Source organism: Diabrotica virgifera, chromosome 10 (assembly GCF_917563875.1).
Source record: "Diabrotica virgifera virgifera chromosome 10, PGI_DIABVI_V3a".
In the NCBI taxonomy this organism is placed as follows: domain Eukaryota; kingdom Metazoa; phylum Arthropoda; class Insecta; order Coleoptera; family Chrysomelidae; genus Diabrotica; species Diabrotica virgifera.
In genome coordinates, this window is record NC_065452.1 from 77,768,115 (window position 1) to 77,792,184 (window position 24,070).

The following is a 24,070-nucleotide window of genomic DNA, read 5'->3' on the forward strand; positions in this document are numbered from 1 at the left end:
CTGGTCTTTAAGCTTCGAGAATAAGCTATAGTTGGATATGCTATTGTATTTCGCTATTTTGATTTTCGGAATTCCGTTCAGCAGCTTGATTATATTGTTGGTTAAGCCATTTATGAAGGGCAACTTTTTGTAAATCACGGGATCTGAGCTTTAAGTTAAATTGCTTTATATAACATACCTACAACAATTCGTAAGTTATATCATTGTAATATTATGTTTGTACCTAACTGTTAGTTAATTTTGTAGTTTGTTCCTGATGAAGATGAAAAATTAATAAATACTCATCGAAATATCGAATTCAATAGAATTAAATGTAGTTTCAATCTAAGCCACAGACCGCATTTCCCGATAATTTCAACACTGTTTTATAGTGTTATAGAATATACTTGCACGGTCGATAAATACATCGGATTTCGAATCCAGTTCTATATATATATATATATATATATATATATATATATATATATATATATACAACCAAAAGAGGATAACGGGTACTAGTAAATATTCTTAGAAGGAAGAGATAACACTGGGAGATACCCTTTTTATTACTGAGGAAGCAAAATAAAACTCGGGTGCTTCGTAGGATGTGCCTTTTTATTAATGGTCTAAGCTTTCGTCTATGCTTATAGACTTCATCAGAGTAACTAAAAAATATAGAACAAACAATGACTGATGGAACTTACTATAAATTATAACAAAACTCACCCAAATAATAGCAAAATACTCAGGGATTTGGGTGGAAGACAAAGAAACTAGTAACAATGTACATGTATATACACAACATATTTTTAAAATTCATAATAGATCTAAGTATATACAAACAACACCTAACCAACAATTTTATTCGAAATACATGGTTGTTTAAAACGATATAATTAATTAGCAATTACCAACGGTGTAATGACACTAGTTCTATGAAATAGCGGGATAATTTAAAATACATATTATGAAAACGATAAATAGTACAATGTTACAAACAATTAAACGTAAATATTACAAACAAATAAATAACATTAGATTTAAAAGATTAAAAATTTCAAAACAGGTAAATAAAAATATATTGCTTCCTCAGTAATAAAAAAAGGGTATCTCCCAGTGTTATCTCTTCCTTCTATATATATATATATATATATATATATATATATATATATATATATATATATGCTTTCTGTTGTTTTCCGGGTTTGACTCCGCGTTGAATAATTTTGGTTTTGATAAAAACCATTATTTTGACGACGTTTCGGCAAGATCTCACTTGCCATTGTCAAGTCAGGTAGTTCCGCTTCTCGCTGCTGCTTGAAGTAAACTGAATTTTTACTCACGATACCGTCGCTTATGTAGTTGATCCTGATGCTGCTTGCCCTGCGCGAACTCTGGCTCTTGTTATTGGTCCGGTGTAGGTTGCAGTCGTCGGCGGGATGTTACGCGTGGATGTTGCGGCCTGATTTATTTTGGTCTTTTTCTTCAATACCGTTTTCCAAGTTGTAGGAAGCCGTTGCGCATCATCTCTTTGGTTTAAGCCGTTGGGATTTCTTTCAATTTCTATCGATTCTCTGATTTCCCGTTTTCTTTTTATTTCGATGTTAGCTAACATCGTTGTTTGGTTCAGGTTTATTGTGTGTCCTGTATTTGCGACATGTTGAGCCAGGGATGACGTGGTTTCTCCCCTTTCGATAGCATTTCGGTGTTCTTCTCGTCTTACCTGGATTCTTCGGTTGGTCTGTCCAATGTACGACTTTCCACAATCCCCACACGGAATCTCGTATACACCTTGGCTTTCTAACGATATTTTGGTCTTTGGTGTTGGTAAAATAGTTGAGATCTTTCTGTCCGTATTAAATATCGTTTCTATGTTGTGTTTTCTCAGCACTCTCCCTATTTTCTCTGTCGTACCCTTCACATATGGCAGAATGGTTTTGCCGATCGGCTTATTGTCTTCTGTAGGGTCCTTATCTCTTCTTCGAGCATTTTGAACTTTTTCGATGTTGTATGTTGAGAAGCCGTTTTTTCTTAACGCTGTTTTCACGTTATGCATTTCTTCATTTTGATGTTCTTGGTCTGTCAGTCTTTCGGATCTTGTAATCAAGGTTTTGATGACTGAATGCAATTGTGCAGGATGGTGGTGTGAAGCAGCATTTAGATATCTATCGGTATGTGTCGGTTTCCGATACACTGTATGGCCTATGTATCCGTCTTGTTTCTTTATTATTAACACATCTAAGAATGGAATTTGATCGTTTTCTTCCAGTTCCATGGTAAACTTAATTTTATGGTGGATATTGTTGATGTGTTCTAAAAAAGCCTTTAGTATTTCTTCTCCGTGGGTCCAGATAATAAAAGTGTCATCCACGTATCTAAGCCACAGTTTGGGTTTGTATTCAGCTGTTTCTATTGCCCGCTGTTCTATTTCCTTCATAAACAAGTTTGCTATTACTGGTGACAGTGGAGAACCCATCGGTGCTCCCTTAACTGAGTAGTTAACAGTAATGAAAACATCATTACTGAGGTAGAGACTACAATTACTAATCTCCCAGCAGAAACAGCCGAGATCATACGCCAAGACGTATCAAAAATATTAAGAACAGCTAAACCACCAAAAAGAAATTTAACACGGGAAGAGAAAGAAGCCTTACATAATTTGAAGAACAACAAAGAAATCATCGTGCTTCCAGCTGACAAAGGCAACGCTACGGTAGTGATGAATATTCAAGACTACGAAACAAAAATAAACGACATCTTAAATGATACAACATATCAAAGCATCTCGTCAGACCCGACAACCTATCTAGAGAAAATAACAAAAGCCAAGATCAAAGCCTCAAATATCAATAAAGAACAACAGGTCCATCTCATACCTAGAGAGAAGTCATCTAGATGCCCAAAATTTTACGGCCTACCCAAGGTACACAAGGCAGGATTACCACTGCGACCAATTGTGAGTTCCATCGGATCTCCCTTACAACCGCTGGCGAAATTTCTGGCCCAACAGCTGCAACCATACGCGGAAGAAGCGGATTCTTACGTCAAGAACGCGAGCCACTTCATCGAGCGTATAAAAGGTGTGACTCTTGAGCCGGGACATTTGCTAGTCAGCTTCGATGTTGTCTCACTTTTCACGAATGTTCCTATAGATGAATCACTGGACATCATAAGCAAAAAGTATCCAATATCACCGGATACACTAAACCTAACCAAACACTGTTTAAATAACACTTATTTCATCTATAAGGAACAAAGATATAAACAAATTGAGGGAGCACCGATGGGTTCTCCACTGTCACCAGTAATAGCAAACTTGTTTATGAAGGAAATAGAACAGCGGGCAATAGAAACAGCTGAATACAAACCCAAACTGTGGCTTAGATACGTGGATGACACTTTTATTATCTGGACCCACGGAGAACAAAAACTAAGGCTTTTTTAGAACACATCAACAATATCCACCATAAAATTAAGTTTACCATGGAACTGGAAGAAAACGATCAAATTCCATTCTTAGATGTGTTAATAATAAAGAAACAAGACGGACACATAGGCCATACAGTGTATCGGAAACCGACACATACCGATAGATATCTAAATGCTGCTTCACACCACCATCCTGCACAATTGCATTCAGTCATCAAAACCTTGATTACAAGATCCGAAAGACTGACAGACCAAGAACATCAAAATGAAGAAATGCATAACGTGAAAACAGCGTTAAGAAAAAACGGCTTCTCAACATACAACATCGAAAAAGTTCAAAATGCTCGAAGAAGAGATAAGGACCCTACAGAAGACAATAAGCCGATCGGCAAAACCATTCTGCCATATGTGAAGGGTACGACAGAGAAAATAGGGAGAGTGCTGAGAAAACACAACATAGAAACGATATTTAATACGGACAGAAAGATCTCAACTATTTTACCAACACCAAAGACCAAAATATCGTTAGAAAGCCAAGGTGTATACGAGATTCCGTGTGGGGATTGTGGAAAGTCTTACATTGGACAGACCAACCGAAGAATCCAGGTAAGACGAGAAGAACACCGAAATGCTATCGAAAGGGGAGAAACCACGTCATCCCTGGCTCAACATGTCGCAAATACAGGACACACAATAAACCTGAACCAAACAACGATGTTAGCTAACATCGAAATAAAAAGAAAACGGGAAATCAGAGAATCGATAGAAATTGAAAGAAATCCCAACGGCTTAAACCAAAGAGATGATGCGCAACGGCTTCCTACAACTTGGAAAACGGTATTGAAGAAAAAGACCAAAATAAATCAGGCCGCAACATCCACGCGTAACATCCTGCCGACGACTGCAACCTACACCGGACCAATAACAAGAGCCAGAGTTCGCGCAGGGCAAGCAGCATCAGGATCAACTACATAAGCGACGGTATCGTGAGTAAAAATTCAGTTTACTTCAAGCAGCAGCGAGAAGCGGAACTACCTGACTTGACAATGGCAAGTGAGATCTTGCCGAAACGTCGTCAAAATAATGGTTTTTATCAAAACCAAAATTATTCAACGCGGAGTCAAACCCGGAAAACAACAGAAAGCACATATAGCTCCCGCGGAAATTTCAAGTGTAACATAATTAACCTCTACGGGGAGGAAATTCTACCAGACATCAGAAGATACGAAAAACTACGATCGAAACGAAGGACGTTGTTATGCAACCTTACGTTTTTAGAACGCTGCCGTGACGAAAGCATTATACCGACTTGTATGAAGCTCACTTTTCACAAAAACAACTATAAAATTAAAACATCTTAAGAAGAGCAAGCCTGGCGCTTATTAGAGAGGCAATCCATGATACAAGACGAGACATCGACAAAATGAATGCAGAATCATTACAGCTGCATCTTAAACTAAGTAACACAATCCATCCAACATTATGGAATTTCTTTGAACAACTGACAAACTTTTGAGCAGAAACAGATGCTGATCTCACTAAGACCAAACAAATTAAAAAGTTTGAAAATTTGTTACTACAACAGCGGCCAAAAAAGAAAGAAAATCCACAAATAGAAACAAACAATTTAGTATATAACTTTTCAAATCTGACACTGGATGAAGCCACGAATAGTGTTCTTGCAAAAGGTTTCAATTTTGCTGTTGCACCTACATACATTCCCGTAGAAAACATCATTACTGAGGTAGAGACTACAATTACTAATCTCCCAGCAGAAACAGCCGAGATCATACGCCAAGACGTATCAAAAATATTAAGAACAGCTAAACCACCAAAAAGAAATTTAACACGGGAAGAGAAAGAAGCCTTACATAATTTGAAGAACAACAAAGAAATCATCGTGCTTCCAGCTGACAAAGGCAACGCTACGGTAGTGATGAATATTCAAGACTACGAAACAAAAATAAACGACATCTTAAATGATACAACATATCAAAGCATCTCGTCAGACCCGACAACCTATCTAGAGAAAATAACAAAAGCCAAGATCAAAGCCTCAAATATCAATAAAGAACAACAGGTCCATCTCATACCTAGAGAGAAGTCATCTAGATGCCCAAAATTTTACGGCCTACCCAAGGTACACAAGGCAGGATTACCACTGCGACCAATTGTGAGTTCCATCGGATCTCCCTTACAACCGCTGGCGAAATTTCTGGCCCAACAGCTGCAACCATACGCGGAAGAAGCGGATTCTTACGTCAAGAACGCGAGCCACTTCATCGAGCGTATAAAAGGTGTGACTCTTGAGCCGGGACATTTGCTAGTCAGCTTCGATGTTGTCTCACTTTTCACGAATGTTCCTATAGATGAATCACTGGACATCATAAGCAAAAAGTATCCAATATCACCGGATACACTAAACCTAACCAAACACTGTTTAAATAACACTTATTTCATCTATAAGGAACAAAGATATAAACAAATTGAGGGAGCACCGATGGGTTCTCCACTGTCACCAGTAATAGCAAACTTGTTTATGAAGGAAATAGAACAGCGGGCAATAGAAACAGCTGAATACAAACCCAAACTGTGGCTTAGATACGTGGATGACACTTTTATTATCTGGACCCACGGAGAACAAAAACTAAGGCTTTTTTAGAACACATCAACAATATCCACCATAAAATTAAGTTTACCATGGAACTGGAAGAAAACGATCAAATTCCATTCTTAGATGTGTTAATAATAAAGAAACAAGACGGACACATAGGCCATACAGTGTATCGGAAACCGACACATACCGATAGATATCTAAATGCTGCTTCACACCACCATCCTGCACAATTGCATTCAGTCATCAAAACCTTGATTACAAGATCCGAAAGACTGACAGACCAAGAACATCAAAATGAAGAAATGCATAACGTGAAAACAGCGTTAAGAAAAAACGGCTTCTCAACATACAACATCGAAAAAGTTCAAAATGCTCGAAGAAGAGATAAGGACCCTACAGAAGACAATAAGCCGATTGGCAAAACCATTCTGCCATATGTGAAGGGTACGACAGAGAAAATAGGGAGAGTGCTGAGAAAACACAACATAGAAACGATATTTAATACGGACAGAAAGATCTCAACTATTTTACCAACACCAAAGACCAAAATATCGTTAGAAAGCCAAGGTGTATACGAGATTCCGTGTGGGGATTGTGGAAAGTCTTACATTGGACAGACCAACCGAAGAATCCAGGTAAGACGAGAAGAACACCGAAATGCTATCGAAAGGGGAGAAACCACGTCATCCCTGGCTCAACATGTCGCAAATACATTACACACAATAAACCTGAACCAAACAACGATGTTAGCTAACATCGAAATAAAAAGAAAACGGGAAATCAGAGAATCGATAGAAATTGAAAGAAATCCCAACGGCTTAAACCAAAGAGATGATGCGCAACGGCTTCCTACAACTTGGAAAACGGTATTGAAGAAAAAGACCAAATTAAATCAGGCCGCAACATCCACGCGTAACATCCTGCCGACGACTGCAACCTACACCGGACCAATAACAAGAGCCAGAGTTCGCGCAGGGCAAGCAGCATCAGGATCAACTACATAAGCGACGGTATCGTGAGTAAAAATTCAGTTTACTTCAAGCAGCAGCGAGAAGCGGAACTACCTGACTTGACAATGGCAAGTGAGATCTTGCCGAAACGTCGTCAAAATAATGGTTTTTATCAAAACCAAAATTATTCAACGCGGAGTCAAACCCGGAAAACAACAGAAAGCACATATAGCTCCCGCGGAAATTTCAAGTGTAACATAATTAACCTCTACGGGGAGGAAATTCTACCAGACATCAGAAGATACGAAAAACTACGATCGAAACGAAGGACGTTGTTATGCAACCTTACGTTTTTAGAACGCTGCCGTGACGAAAGCATTATACCGACTTGTATGAAGCTCACTTTTCACAAAAACAACTATAAAACTAAAAACATCTTAAGAAGAGCAAGCCTGGCGCTTATTAGAGAGGCAATCCATGATACCAGACGAGACATCGACAAAATGAATGCAGAATCATTACAGCTGCATCTTAAACTAAGTAACACAATCCATCCAACATTATGGAATTTCTTTGAACAACTGACAAACTCTCGAGCAGAAACAGATGCTGATCTCACTAAGACCAAACAAATTAAAAAGTTTGAAAATTTGTTACTACAACAGCGGCCAAAAAAGAAAGAAAATCCACAAATAGAAACAAACAATTTAGTATATAACTTTTCAAATCTGACACTGGATGAAGCCACAAATAGTGTTCTTGCAAAAGGTTTCAATTTTGCTGTTGCACCTACATACATTCCCGTAGAAAACATCATTACTGAGGTAGAGACTACAATTACTAATCTCCCAGCAGAAACAGGCGAGATCATACGCCAAGACGTATCAAAAATATTAAGAACAGCTAAACCACCAAAAAGAAATTTAACACGGGAAGAGAAAGAAGCCTTACATAATTTGAAGAACAACAAAGAAATCATCGTGCTTCCAGCTGACAAAGGCAACGCTACGGTAGTGATGAATATTCAAGACTACGAAACAAAAATAAACGACATCTTAAATGATACAACATATCAAAGCATCTCGTCAGACCCGACAACCTATCTAGAGAAAATAACAAAAGCCAAGATCAAAGCATCAAACATCAATAAAGAACAACAGGTCCATCTCATACCTAGAGAGAAGTCATCTAGATGCCCAAAATTTTACGGCCTACCCAAGGTACACAAGGCAGGATTACCACTGCGACCAATTGTGAGTTCCATCGGATCTCCCTTACAACCGCTGGCGAAATTTCTGGCCCAACAGCTGCAACCATACGCGGAAGAAGCGGATTCTTACGTCAAGAACGCGAGCCACTTCATCGAGCGTATAAAAGGTGTGACTCTTGAGCCGGGACATTTGCTAGTCAGCTTCGATGTTGTCTCACTTTTCACGAATGTTCCTATAGATGAATCACTGGACATCATAAGCAAAAAGTATCCAATATCACCGGATACACTAAACCTAACCAAACACTGTTTAAATAACACTTATTTCATCTATAAGGAACAAAGATATAAACAAATTGAGGGAGCACCGATGGGTTCTCCACTGTCACCAGTAATAGCAAACTTGTTTATGAAGGAAATAGAACAGCGGGCAATAGAAACAGCTGAATACAAACCCAAACTGTGGCTTAGATACGTGGATGACACTTTTATTATCTGGACCCACGGAGAAGAAAAACTAAAGGCTTTTTTAGAACACATCAACAATATCCACCATAAAATTAAGTTTACCATGGAACTGGAAGAAAACGATCAAATTCCATTCTTAGATGTGTTAATAATAAAGAAACAAGACGGATACATAGGCCATACAGTGTATCGGAAACCGACACATACCGATAGATATCTAAATGCTGCTTCACACCACCATCCTGCACAATTACATTCAGTCATCAAAACCTTGATTACAAGATCCGAAAGACTGACAGACCAAGAACATCAAAATGAAGAAATGCATAACGTGAAAACAGCGTTAAGAAAAAACGGCTTCTCAACATACAACATCGAAAAAGTTCAAAATGCTCGAAGAAGAGATAAGGACCCTACAGAAGACAATAAGCCGATCGGCAAAACCATTCTGCCATATGTGAAGGGTACGACAGAGAAAATAGGGAGAGTGCTGAGAAAACACAACATAGAAACGATATTTAATACGGACAGAAAGATCTCAACTATTTTACCAACACCAAAGACCAAAATATCGTTAGAAAGCCAAGGTGTATACGAGATTCCGTGTGGGGATTGTGGAAAGTCGTACATTGGACAGACCAACCGAAGAATCCAGGTAAGACGAGAAGAACACCGAAATGCTATCGAAAGGGGAGAAACCACGTCATCCCTGGCTCAACATGTCGCAAATACAGGACACACAATAAACCTGAACCAAACAACGATGTTAGCTAACATCGAAATAAAAAGAAAACGGGAAATCAGAGAATCGATAGAAATTGAAAGAAATCCCAACGGCTTAAACCAAAGAGATGATGCGCAACGGCTTCCTACAACTTGGAAAACGGTATTGAAGAAAAAGACCAAAATAAATCAGGCCGCAACATCCACGCGTAACATCCCGCCGACGACTGCAACCTACACCGGACCAATAACAAGAGCCAGAGTTCGCGCAGGGCAAGCAGCATCAGGATCAACTACATAAGCGACGGTATCGTGAGTAAAAATTCAGTTTACTTCAAGCAGCAGCGAGAAGCGGAACTACCTGACTTGACAATGGCAAGTGAGATCTTGCCGAAACGTCGTCAAAATAATGGTTTTTATCAAAACCAAAATTATTCAACGCGGAGTCAAACCCGGAAAACAACAGAAAGCACATATAGCTCCCGCGGAAACTTCAAGTGTAACATATATATATATATATATATATATATATATATATATATATATATATATATATATATATATATATATATATATATATATATATATATATATATATATATATATATATATATATCATAAAGGAGTACGACCGTCAATTCCAATATAAAAAAGGAGCACTCGTAAGTGTAGGGTTTAATCGGTCAAGTGGGTGAAAAAAGAGACAAAGAGCATCGGCTACTTCATCTATTTATTGAAGACGTTTCGTCTACTGCTCAGTAGACATCATCAGTTCATCTCCAAAAAGAGTGTTATAAGAAACAACATCCAAAGGAGAGGTAAAAGAGCACTAGCGTTACCTTAAAAAGACATGTAGCAATAGATAAGTTGTACATAGTAAAAAATCATCTTATCCATGAACCAATGCAATGTAAAAGTATATAACATTTAAATGTATAGTTAATATTTAAAAACTTTAATACAGCTAAAGACAAGACCATGTGGTAACAGTCACATATAAAAAACAAGTGAAAAATGCCGGCTTGCTTTTTTGATGTCAAGGATGAACCAAGAAAAAACCAGATTCACACTTCCAGAATTAGTAGTATTTAAGCATACTTCATTTTAACTTTAGGTAACATCATTACAGGATTTTAATGCTAATGTGCAAAATTGAAAATTTAAAGTTTAATAGTTACCAGCAGGTCGATATCTGAGCCCAACAGGCACACAAAAGCAAATGGAGTTTGAAATATCAGGTCTAAACTGACATCTCGCCAAGAAGCAGGCAACCTTGAAAATTTTAACAAAGAGTGACTGACAGCTGCAGTGCAGCGCGCTATAATTCAATTTGATGTAATAAAACAGTTGGAAAAGTGTTTAAAAAGTGAAAATAATATCAGGAAGTAATCAGAGGATGTACCCTATACCTCGTGGACAAGAATCACAGTATATTTTAAACACGTGAGGGCAAATCACACAATTCTATGGAAAAGTGCCTACGTTAGTACTGGTTATCCAGTAACCAACAAATATATAATATTACAATATTATAACTTCCATATATCGCAGCTCAATGTGCAGACGTAAAAAAATTGCAAAAATATAAGAAAATTCATAAATTAGCTCAACATTTTGTAATTTATAATTCATACCAGTAATGCAAAATTTTTATCCTATGGAAATTTTTTATTTATTTGTTCATTTTTATTTAAATTTTAAATCTGTTAAGTAAACTGTTATTATTAAAAAGTGGGAAAAGCTTGAAAAAACCACAAAAAACTTTTTTACAATATCATAATTTGAGTGTAATAATACCAACTAATTCTGCAAAATCAATGCATGGTATATTTGACTTAAGTTACTGATGTCAGTTCTCTTGTTAAGTGCATTAGAAGTCTTCAATATGAAACACATCTCTAAGAACTGTCTTTTCGAGAGGTTGCGTTCATTACAAAGGATCTTGGTTTCGTCAAAGTCCACCTTATGTTTTGTATCTATTGCATGTTGGGCTAAGGCACATGTTAGTTTTTTCAAGTTGATATCACTACGGTGTGAAATTAAGCGTGATTTTAAAGCTCGCTTTGTCTGCCCTACATAACATGCGTCATATTCAGCACAAGGTATGTGGTAGACCACATTAACTTGTTCAAAAGGGGACAAGGGTGTTTTAGTCTTAGAGAACAAATTTCTGACTGATCTTGCATTCTTAATTGCAATCTTAACAGGAATATTATTATTTTTATATAGTTTAATAAGTTTATCAGTAACCTGAGGGAAATAGGGAAGTGAAGAAAACTGGAAAACAGGAGTTCCAAGATTAGTAGTAGGCAGAATTGTGATGTTAACAGTATTATTCGATATTGATCTAAGTTGGTCACCATTGGGTATGTCGTTCAGAGAAGAACCGTAATTTTGGGAAAAAAGAAATTTGTTGATAAGCGAGGAAGGGTAGGAGTTATCTACCAAAATACTTCTCAACTACAATTCTTGTCATCCTTTTAAATATAAAATAAACCTTATTAAAGCTTTAAGCTGTAGGCTACATAGGTTGACACATCCTGTTAATCGAAGGGAATCCCTTCTGTTTCTCAGAAGTATTTTGGTAGATAACTCCTACCCTTCCTCGCTTATCAACAAATTTCTTTTTTCCCAAAGTTACGGTTCTTCTCTGAACGACATACCCAATGGTGACCAACTTAGATCAATATTGAATAATACTGTTAACATCACAATTCTGCCTACTACTAATCTTGGAACTCCTGTTTCCCAGTTTTCTTCACTTCCCTATTTCCCTCAGGTTACTGATAAACTTATTAAACTATATAAAAATAATAATATTCCTGTTAAGATTGCAATTAAGAATGCAAGATCAGTCAGAAATTTGTTCTCTAAGACTAAAACGCCCTTGTCCCCTTTTGAACAAGTTAATGTGGTCTACCACATACCTTGTGCTGAATGTGACGCATTGTAACAAAAATGAACTTCTGTTGGAGTAATATACTCCAACAGAAGTAATGAAAAAGACTAGATAAATAACTAATGGGACATAGATGTAGAGAGATGGGCTGTAAAGAAGGGGTGTAGTGACTTCTAGGTTGAGAGGCCGAAGTAAGAAAACAAAAAAAAATACTACTTTGCAGTTGTACTGAAGAAATGGGGATTAGAAGGGATAGAAGTAGAAGTGGGAAGAGACAGAGGCAAACTGAATAGAGTTGGCTAGCAAGAGATGCAAGAAAACCACTTGACACTCAAGGATGGATACGGCTCGTTTGCATGCCTGTCGAAGAACAGTAGCTCTATATAGATAGTAATGATGACTAAAAGATGAAATAATAAAATAAGAATAATGTACTGAAAATGAATGGAGATGAATAATGACTAAAAACGAACAAAATAAATAAAACTAACTAATCATGGGCGCCATGAAAATGATCTTCGATCATTTTCCCAGGTATCTTATACTGCTGTCAAATATTAAATATATCAAACCTGTAATAACAAACATAAAGGAATAATAAAATTCATGATATACAAAATAAATAAATATTTATTAAAATAACTACTAGATTTTTAACAATCTCTGAGTTAGACAAGCATATATCATGTAACTCTAAAATGACATAAGTTATACAAGAAGCTATATATATTTTAAAGATAACAACAATAATGTTATCTGTTACAAACTTACAGGTATAAGTACCTTTCACTAACATATAGGGTACAAAATTACATAAGTCTTCTACCAAATGGTTATAGTACGCCTGCTACGTACAACTGAATTGAAACCGACAAAGATGAAAATAATACAAATAAATAGGCCCAAGCCTCACTAAGGGAAAATACAATAATGAATAAATAAAGTTAAATATACAATTGACTAAAGTAGAAATGAAGTTGAGATAAATACCGACGATGACCTAAATTAACCGAACAAATGGAATAAAGCGAATAACAGTAAAATATTTGGGAAACAAGCTAGTAATATTACAAAATAAATTTACCCGAATTACATAAACCAATATCAAAGCAATAATAAAGTATTAAAAACCTAATTTTCTCTAGGCTTATTCCTGTGCACAAGAAGTTACTGTAGATACAAAGTTTGGGAACCAAATAATCTAATATACAAATATGTCAAAAAAAAACAGAGGTAACCTAAATCTGGAAAAAAAACATAGTGTATTTAACAGATAGTCTGTAATATAAAAAAAACCAATAGTTACTAAAACACCTCACTAAATGTTCCCAAACGAGGTTGCGGTTGCATCCTAGAAAATGATGCACCAGGATGGAGCGACCCCATGACTCCTGTAGGCCCAGGTGCCAAGACGAAAATTGAGCTGGAACGCTCCCATAGCTTGTTCCCAAATCGACATACTCCCATGATGACTTGACTGTGGCTGTAGTGGTTTCTCTAGGTGGTCAAATAAGGTCTATGACTTCATGGTAGGGTTTCTCCCAAATGGCTAAAAAACATTCCCAGTTTTATTTCTCATTTTAAACATGAGCAAAAAGTAAAGGGAAGAAGAAATAATTAAGGAACTTTTTAGAAGCAGTAGTATAGAAAAACCGACCATTAAAACTGGAACAAAAACCAATCTCAGGTAACCTTGAACTGTTTTGAGTGTGAATACATGGACAAATGACATTGAAATGATTTATTTGAGGAAATATCTGTAAAAATATATTGAATTTATAAAATATTGGATGTCGAATAATTTAAAACCTACAGAGAAATGGTAATTATTTCCAATATTAATTTGAAGACTTCAAAAATGTTTGGTTATGTAAAACCAAAAACCCCATTAATATAAAGATCGATATAAAGATAATATAAAGATCGGAATCATCTACACCCTTCCCTTAATAGACTGACTAAGAAAGTTTAACAATGGGACTAATATTTTAAATATTCCACACCAAAAAAACACATGACAATGGCTAATTAAAAATTATTACAAAAAAAATAAATCTCACCGAATGATTCCTATTAGGCTCCAACAGGAGTTGTCACACACATGTCTCCCTAACTCGACAACCCTTGCTGGTAACTTTTACTTTAAATTGCTTGGTGTTATAAAATAAGTTGGATGAAATCATCCGCCATTCTATATGGTACCTCTATTCGACACAACAGCTCACAGTCAAGTAAAGAACGAGAGGCGCTTCTCCCCCAAGGTAAACGTCAAATTCTCTCAGAACAGGAAATAATTCTCGATAGGTGGAGTACGTTCCATCACAGAGGTATGACGTCACCTCAGTAGTCCTATACGAGAAATTAGAGAATTTAAATGGACACCGAGGGAAAATAATAATAATAATTATTAAAGAGCTACTTTCGTAACGTGACCGTTACAATCCCCTTCTACTCGGGAAAAAAAATTTTATCCATAAAATTTTTTTTTTTTCTAAACTTCAAAATATTAACAACTAAATTTACAATAGTCTAACAATCCACGTTGATTCGCAAGATTACCAATAAGAATAAACTAATGATCAGGAAAAATAAATAAATTACTCAAATTCATACTAAAATGTTACTATGTTACTCTCTGCTACCAAATATTAACACATTATTGCTTAAAAGTCAAACAAAACTAAATATTGCACTAAAGTTCATAATAATACTAAGTGTCGAATTGAGCACTAAAACCAAAATTGAACTATCCATGGACATCAGATTTATAAAGGATATATCCAAGGACGGAACAACCAGGAAAAGGTGTGAGCAAATTCGAACCATATCAAAAGTAAATGTACCAAAGTGAATAAAAAAAAATCAGTAACTAAAATAAGTAAAGAATTGAACACTTAATCCAAAATTGAACTAACAATGGACACCAGATTCATAATAGTATATCCAGAGAAGAACAATCAGGAAGATTTATGGAACAACTCTCACTAATGTCAAATAATACCAATAATAAACATACCAAAGGAATCCAAAACTCAATAACCAAAACAAATGTGGAATCGGACACGTAATCCAAAGTCGGACTATCAGTGGACACCAGATTCATAAAAGGCATATCCAAAGAAGAACGACCAGGCAAATTTACGGACCAATTCACACCAATACTAATCCACATAAACAGATCAGGTCTACGTACACCCACATCCGGTAATACGAACCTATCCAACCAAATACACAAAATAAATGAAGAATCGGACACTTATCCAGAATCGGACTATCAATGGACACCAGATTTATATAGGAGTATATCCAAAGAAGAACGATCAGGCAAATTTATGGACCAATTCTTACTAATACTAAATAAACTAAATTATTGGATCCAATGGTAACTAATACTGAACAAAATAAATAAATTAGGTCTACATACACCCTCATCCGGTAATATGAACCTATCCAAACTAAGTAATCAAAATAAGTCAGAATAAATATTGCCAACAGACTAAGTAACAGAGATGTAACCTAACTAAATCAAAAGTAAGATAAATACCTAAAGTGTATTGACTAAGATATTATAGAAACTACATAAACTTAATTCGTGCTGGTATTCGCGAACTATAGCATGTTGCTACAACAGATGTATGAGAATAACCAGACTCAGATAAGGTACTAATATAAGAATAAGTAAGAAATAAAACAGAATGAATGGTGAACTTACAAGGTCTATGGCACTATGATAAATAATAGGAAGAAAAAAAATATGATAAGTGATAGGGAAAAAAAAATTGACGAGAATGAATTATTCAGGAAATATTCCAGAATCTGAATAGCAACTAATGCCTAAGGAAAGAAGTGGGAATATACTCTGATGAACAACTCATTTGTCTAAACACTCCAAATACTGACTTAACAAACCTACTGCGTATAGGGATAGTCAACAACAAACATACTATGAAGTACGAGATAAAATATAAACTAAATACTTCCCTATCAAATTGTAACAAAAACTGGAATAAGTGGACTAATTACAGGAGAATGGTTAGGAACTGATGATGAATAGACATCTGCATACTCTGCCATGAGGACATAGATTACGAAACCGGATAGCAATGGCCAATTGCTGAATTTCGAACCCACGTACTCACTCACTAGCATTAACAGAGTAAGGACAGGCTAGTCCACAAGAAGAAATCAATAAAAGACTTAAGAAACCATACATACTCACATCAACATTCCAATCTAATTCCAGAATCATAGTGTGTAGGATAGAAGGATATAAATTATTATAAGGTGTTTAAGATATTGGAGACAAATAATGTTAATAGAGTAACCCAATAACAAATTAAAAACCATATCTTTCCAATATGGCAAATTCAATAATAAGATATAAATATGATCAAAAAAAAATTAGTAAGTAATCAAATATTCCAAATAATATAACACATAACCTGAGATAAGTAGTGCATAACATACAGTTCCATAATAATATCCATATTAAACAAGAGTACTTGTATGAGCTTACCTGTCCAAATAAGTATATAAATATATAATAATTCAACAACCCTTCTAACTTAAGGGGTTAGGTGTGCAAAAACTAAACAAAAATACAAGTGAAGTTCTGATTAATTGTATAATCCTACTGACAGGATTAGCAATTAATAACATTGACTCATAATAATAATTACAATGCACCATACCTAATACCAAAAAAAAATAAACTCATACATAAAGTACTACATAATAATTAAATTAATAAGTAATAAATAAAAGTCATCCAAACTAAGCCAAAGATGAAATCAAGCAATGTATGTGGGTACCTGCATTATCAGATGGAAAAAAAATTAGAGTAAAATTTCTAACCATACTAAAGATTGAGCTAAGCTAAAGACAAACAGAAGAAGAGATTAGCCTGAACAACACTGTTAAGGTAATCTTCTTCTGAAGATTGTTCTATAACTTAATAGAAAAATAGAATCAATGTTTCCTAACTAATAAAGAATTTATATTTAAATCTCAACCTAAAGTATCTGATTTATATAAGCATTAAGTATACTATGGTACCCACACTAATATAATATTATCAAAATTAACAAACTAGAAGATGAGATGGATAATGGAACTACTTTACCCAATAATTATAATTGTTATGTTTAACACTACCAATTAAAGAAAATAAATTTGGATGACCATCTGTAATCATCCGAACCATGCGAATTCAACGTATCATGTATAGACGCTAATGTTCTGGACTGATTGTGCTTTGTGGTGTGTGCCTGTCTTACCAAACAACCCAAATATCAAAAATAACAAATACAAAAAAATTAAATCTAAAGTTTGTAAGACAAAGATACATATGGAGAAAATATTAGCGACACACCAACAAATCAAAATGCCAGCAAAATATATAAATAATCAAATCAATAAAGTAAATAAAATACCTAAATACTGAAAATAATTTCTAGTTAGGTGTAAAATATAACCACACTAGAAAAAAAATATATGCATATAGTCAATAATTAATTGTACGTGCAAACATACTACCATTGGTAGAAGGACTAAAAATCCATAATAATAGAACATAATGTCAGTCATGTATACTCATTCTAAATACACAAATAAGTTTCCAATAAAAATATAAAATTCAAACTAAAATATGAGCTGTACCACTAAAACTAAAAATGAGGTATCGAAATAAACTAATCAAAACCAAAAGCAGCATAAGTCTACCTGTTTAGTATTCGTAAACTTTTAACGACCAAAAATAAATCAGAAGTAACATGTATACAAAGATATCAAAAAGTTAATAAAACAGAAAATTCCAATAAAAGAAAATTGAACTAAAAGAACTACAGTCTTAGAACCAAAAACGGTTGGCCCCACGTTGGGCGCCAGTGTAACAAAAATGAACTTCTGTTGGAGTAATATACTCCAACAGAAGTAATGAAAAAGACTAGATAAATAACTAATGGGACATAGATGTAGAGAGATGGGCTGTAAAGAAGGGGTGTAGTGACTTCTACGTTGAGAGGCCGAAGTAAGAAAACAAAAAAAAAATACTACTTTGCAGTTGTACTGAAGAAAGGGGGATTAGAAGGGATAGAAGTAGAAGTGGGAAGAGACAGAGGCAAACTGAATAGAGTTGGCTAGCAAGAGATGCAAGAAAACCACTTGACACTCAAGGATGGATACGGCTCGTTTGCATGCCTGTCGAAGAACAGTAGCTCTATATAGATAGTAATGATGACTAAAAGATGAAATAATAAAATAAGAATAATGTACTGAAAATGAATGGAGATGAATAATGACTAAAAACGAACAAAATAAATAAAACTAACTAATCATGGGCGCCATGAAAATGATCTTCGATAATTTTCCCAGGTATCTTATACTGCTGTCAAATATTAAATATATCAAACCTGTAATAACAAACATAAAGGAATAATAAAATTCATGATATACAAAATAAATAAATATTTATTAAAATAACTACTAGATTTTTAACAATCTCTGAGTTAGACAAGCATATATCATGTAACTCTAAAATGACATAAGTTATACAAGAAGCTATATATATTTTAAAGATAACAACAATAATGTTATATGTTACAAACTTACAGGTATAAGTACCTTTCACTAACATATAGGGTACAAAATTACATAAGTCTTCTACCAAATGGTTATAGTACGCCTGCTACGTACAACTGAATTGAAACCGACAAAGATGAAAATAATACAAATAAATAGGCCCAAGCCTCACTAAGGGAAAATACAATAATGAATAAATAAAGTTAAATATACAATTAACTAAAGTAGAAATGAAGTTGAGATAAATACCGACGATGACCTAAATTAACCGAACAAATGGAATAAAGCGAATAACAGTAAAATATTTGGGAAACAAGCTAGTAATATTACAAAATAAATTTACCCGAATTACATAAACCAATATCAAAGCAATAATAAAGTATTAAAAACCTAATTTTCTCTAGGCTTATTCCTGTGCACAAGAAGTTACTGTAGATACAAAGTTTGGGAACCAAATAATCTAATATACAAATATGTCAAAAAAAACCAGAGGTAACCTAAATCTGGAAAAAAAACATAGTGTATTTAACAGATAGTCTGTAATATAAAAAAAACCAATAGTTACTAAAACACCTCACTAAATGTTCCCAAACGAGGTTGCGGTTGCATCCTAGAAAATGATGCACCAGGATGGAGCGACCCCATGACTCCTGTAGGCCCAGGTGCCAAGACGAAAATTGAGCTGGAACGCTCCCATAGCTTGTTCCCAAATCGACATACTCCCATGATGACTTGACTGTGGCTGTAGTGGTTTCTCTAGGTGGTCAAATAAGGTCTATGACTTCATGGTAGGGTTTCTCCCAAATGGCTAAAAAACATTCCCAGTTTTATTTCTCATTTTAAACATGAGCAAAAAGTAAAGGGAAGAAGAAATAATTAAGGAACTTTTTAGAAGCAATAGTATAGAAAAACCGACCATTAAAACTGGAACAAAAACCAATCTCAGGTAACCTTGAACTGTTTTGAGTGTGAATACATGGACAAATGACATTGAAATGATTTATTTGAGGAAATATCTGTAAAAATATATTGAATTTATAAAATATTGGATGTCGAATAATTTAAAACCTACAGAGAAATGGTAATTATTTCCAATATTAATTTGAAGACTTCAAAAATGTTTGGTTATGTAAAACCAAAAACCCCATTAATATAAAGATCGATATAAAGATAATATAAAGATCGGAATCATCTACACCCTTCCCTTAATAGACTGACTAAGAAAGTTTAACAATGGGACTAATATTTTAAATATTCCACACCAAAAAAAACACATGACAATGGCTAATTAAAAATTATTACAAAAAAAATAAATCTCACCGAATGATTCCTATTAGGCTCCAACAGGAGTTGTCACACACATGTCTCCCTAACTCGACAACCCTTGCTGGTAACTTTTACTTTAAATTGCTTGGTGTTATAAAATAAGTTGGATGAAATCATCCGCCATTCTATATGGTACCTCTATTCGACACAACAGCTCACAGTCAAGTAAAGAACGAGAGGCGCTTCTCCCCCAAGGTAAACGTCAAATTCTCTCAGAACAGGAAATAATTCTCGATAGGTGGAGTACGTTCCATCACAGAGGTATGACGTCACCTCAGTAGTCCTATACGAGAAATTAGAGAATTTAAATGGAGACCGAGGGAAAATAATAATAATAATTATTAAAGAGCTACTTCCGTAACGTGACCGTTACAGCATGTTATGTAGGGCAGACAAAGCGAGCTTTAAAATCACGCTTAATTTCACACCGTAGTGATATCAACTTGAAAAAACCAACATGTGCCTTAGCCCAACATGCAATAGATACAAAACATAAGGTGGACTTTGATGAAACCAAGATCCTTTGTAATGAACGCAACCTCTCGAAAAGACAGTTCTTAGAGATGTGTTTCATATTGAAGACTTCTAATGCACTTAACAAGAGAACTGACATCAGTAACTTAAGTCAAATATACCATGCATTGATTTTGCAGAATTAGTTGGTATTATTACACTCAAATTATGATATTGTAAAAAAGTTTTTTGTGGTTTTTTCAAGCTTTTCCCACTTTTTAATAATAACAGTTTACTTAACAGATTTAAAATTTAAATAAAAATGAACAAATAAATAAAAAATTTCCATAGGATAAAAATTTTGCATTACTGGTATGAATTATAAATTACAAATTGTTGAGCTAACTTATGAATTTTCTTATATTTTTGCAATTTTTTTACGTCTGCACATTGAGCTGCGATATATGGAAGTTATAATATTGTAATATTATATATTTGTTGGTTACTGGATAACCAGTACTAACGTAGGCACTTTTCCATAGAATTGTGTGATTTGCCCTCACGTGTTTAAAGTATACTGTGATTCTTGTCCACGAGGTATAGGGTACATCCTCTGATTACTTATTGATATTATTTTCACTTTTTAAACACTTTTCCAACTGTTTTATTACATCAAATTGAATTATAGCGCGCTGCACTGCAGCTGTCAGTCACTCTTTGTTAAAATTTTCAAGGTTGCCTGCCTCTTGGCGAGATGTCAGTTTAGACCTGATATTTCAAACTCCATTTGCTTTTGTGTGCCTGTTGGGCTCAGATATCGACCTGCTGGTAACTATTAAACTTTAAATTTTCAATTTTGCACATTAGCATTAAAATCCTGTAATGATGTTACCTAAAGTTAAAATGAAGTATGCTTAAATACTACTAATTCTGGAAGTGTGAATCTGGTTTTTTCTTGGTTCATCCTTGACATCAAAAAAGCAAGCCGGCTTTTTTCACTTGTTTTTTATATGTGACTGTTACCACATGGTCTTGTCTTTAGCTGTATTAAAGTTTTTAAATATTAACTATACATTTAAATGTTATATACTTTTACATTGCATTGGTTCATGGATAAGATGATTTTTTACTATGTACAACTTATCTATTGCTACATGTCTTTTTAAGGTAACGCTAGTGCTTTTTTACCTCTCCTTTGGATGTTGTTTCTTATAACACTCTTTTTGTAGATGAACTGATGATGTCTACTGAGCAGTAGACGAAACGTCTTCAATAAATAGATGAAGTAGTCGAATTCTTTGTCTCTTTTTTCACCCACTTGACCGATTAAACCCTACACTTACGAGTGCTCCTTTTATATATATATATATATATATATATATATATATATATATATATATATATATATATATATATATATATATATATGTCTTCATATCAAGGCGAGATCCGTTTGTATCATAAGCTATACAAGATGAGATCCGTTTTGCAAGGCGAGATCCGATTTTGGATCTCACCTTGTATTCACGTGTATATAGGGACATCTCGATGTAACAATGGTTAGGCTACAAGGAAATCGATTTTTGTCTGGACCTCATTTTGCACCCCTTTTGTTGAATTTTATATTGCAGTGGTTCCACTAAATCCGCTGTAGAGGGCAGCGCGCGCGATCCGTTGTGTATATGGTAAATATATATTTTGCAGACAACCCGAGATCCGGTAAATTTGGAAACATCGCAAATGAATTTCACGGTCAGCTCTCTCACTCGGCTTATGTCTAGCTTGAATAAGAATGTTTACATTATTTAAGGGCTCTGTCCAGAAAGGCGATTGTCAAATATCTCGAGAACTAGACGGCATATCGAAAAAACTTTGGAATGCTTTTTGAATGGTTTTTCAAAATCTATATACTTATGCAGTAGCAGGGTTCTTATTCTGCCTGCGAAAGCGGTGGGTGTAGCAACTTTGAATTTTCAACTGAAACACTTTATTTTTAATTAAATAGTTGAAATTTAGAATTAAAAATACACAACTTTTGTTTGAATCGATAATAGCTTCTTTAGTCCAGTCGGAAGAGCTTCAAAATCGTCGTTTTTATGACATTTTTAGGGTTTAGGGGTACCTCAGGTAGTTAGCTTAAAACGTAAGAAATAAATTTGAATAGTTAATGTTTATTGATAAACAAAGCTCCAATTCTATTTTACTTCAACTCATTTTAAGGCTATTTCAATAAACTAATCGGTTCTTTTTTCAGTTTTTTGGTAAAACATTGTAACTTATAGACGAAAATTCTTAAAATCGGCTATTTTTCATTTAAATTGTCAATAAATAATTAAATTGAGAAAAAATTGGTCAGATTTACATAAATTTTGTTATTCCGTCCATATAGAAACTAAAACAATTGTTACGTAGTTACACTGAGTGTCATAAAAACCGTGTATTTTTACTCATTTCTTTGAGCTATTTCACGTAATATCGAGATATAAGTTGTATTTTTTACATAAGTTATATTAACGTTAAACTGACTTAATTTATAGCTTTATAAGCAACAATTAAGTATAGCGAAATTTATAAAACCTTGTTTAAATTGTTTTACATGCTCTATAATGCGGTTATCTTAAATTTTGTTTTGAATGTTTTTCTTCTTACTGGTAGACAAAAAATGGCAAAATGTGCATTTTTGACATCAAATTGTTGATAACCAACATAGTTACTACTCAAAATATTAAAAAAACTAACCGTCGGTATAACAGGTTGCCTGGAAACCAGATGCAGAACAGTACCATAAATGTTTTAGACTTTTTAGCACTTTCTTTAAGTGAAATTTAAAATCATTTACCACCCATGTACACTCATTACGGAATCTGTTACAAGAATTTCAGCGATTTCTGCCATTTTTTCAAAATTTATTTGGATTTTCTCTAGTAATCCTTCCAAAAGACAATACATAAATGTTGAATACCTTTTACACCAACTTCAAGGTGGGTAATTTATACAGGTACATACCTGGAATTATTATATGGACACTTCACTCTTGTTAGAGTATAGTTCGCTCAAATATGAGCTCTTTTAATCCATTTCACGCGGTAAATTAGTCCGCTTTTCCTTTAGGTCTTAGTTCATAGGTTGTGATGTTTTTTTGCCCTCTCTACTATCTTCCTCCACTCTCTCCGGTCCTGAATCTTTTCTCTCCAGTTTGCAATTTCCATCTTTGATATATCGTCTAGCAGTTGATTTTCCCATCTAATTTTTGGTCTTCCTCTTGGTCTATTTTTTACTGGTTTCCAGTTCATTATCTTCCTGATCAGTTCTTCTACCCCTCTTCTTTGTGTGTGCCCAAACCATCTGAGGCTTTGTGCTTTAATGAATTTTACTATATCTTCTCCTTTATTTATTTTTATTATTTCATGGTTCATCAGCTTTCAATATTCCCC

The 24,070-nt window shown here is 34.5% G+C and overlaps 1 long non-coding RNA gene across 1 annotated transcript; it reads right to left on the minus strand.

The window, feature by feature from the left end:
* Positions 1–579: 579 nt before the first annotated feature.
* On the minus strand, positions 580–1,035 carry LOC126878546 (uncharacterized). Its single transcript, XR_007695698.1, has 2 exons — positions 709–1,035; positions 580–647 (listed from the first exon to the last, which is right to left on the minus strand). It is a non-coding gene; the product is annotated as an uncharacterized LOC126878546 (long non-coding RNA).
* Between the last annotated feature and the right edge of the window lie 23,035 nt (positions 1,036–24,070).